The sequence below is a fragment of the Phaseolus vulgaris genome, chromosome 3 (assembly GCF_051622355.1).
Source record: "Phaseolus vulgaris cultivar YP4 chromosome 3, ASM5162235v1, whole genome shotgun sequence".
NCBI lineage: Eukaryota > Viridiplantae > Streptophyta > Magnoliopsida > Fabales > Fabaceae > Phaseolus > Phaseolus vulgaris.
This window is the reverse complement of record NC_143500.1, coordinates 23,717,501-23,718,183: the sequence shown is the minus strand read 5'-3', so window position 1 is coordinate 23,718,183 and position 683 is coordinate 23,717,501.

Genomic DNA, 683 nt, shown 5'->3' with positions numbered 1-683 from the left:
TCCTATCTCTATCTATATGAAGAAGAAATCATGTGACGGGGGGGATTCTTATTTGTACAAATGGTACTTCGAACTTGGAACGAGTATGAAGAAATTAACGATACTTCTTTACCTTTTGAGTTGTTCTGCCGGATCGGTCGCTCAAGACCTTTGGTCTCTACCCGGACCTGATGAAAAAAATGGGATCACATCTTATGGACTCGTTGAGAATAATTCTGATCTAGTTCATGGCCTATTAGAAGTAGAAGGCGCTCTGGTGGGATCCTCACGTACAGAAAAAGATTGCAGTCAGTTTGATAAGGATCGAGTGACATTGCTTCTTCGGTCCGAACCAAGGAATCCCTTAAATAGGATTCAAAATGGATCTTATTCTATCGTTGATCAGAGATTTCTCTATGAAAAATATGAATCGGAGTTTGAAGAACGGGGAGGAGTCCTCGACCCGCAACAGATAGAGGAGGATTTTTTCAATCACATCGTTTGGGCTCCTAGAATATGGCGCCCTTGGGGCTTTCTATTTGATTGTATTGAAAGGCCCAATTCATTGGGATTTCCCTATTGGGCCAGGTCATTTCGGGACAAGCGGATCATTTATGATGAAGAGGATGAGCTTCAAGAGAATGATTCAGAGTTCTTGCAGGGTGGAACCATGCAGTACCAGACACGAGATAGATCTTCCAAAG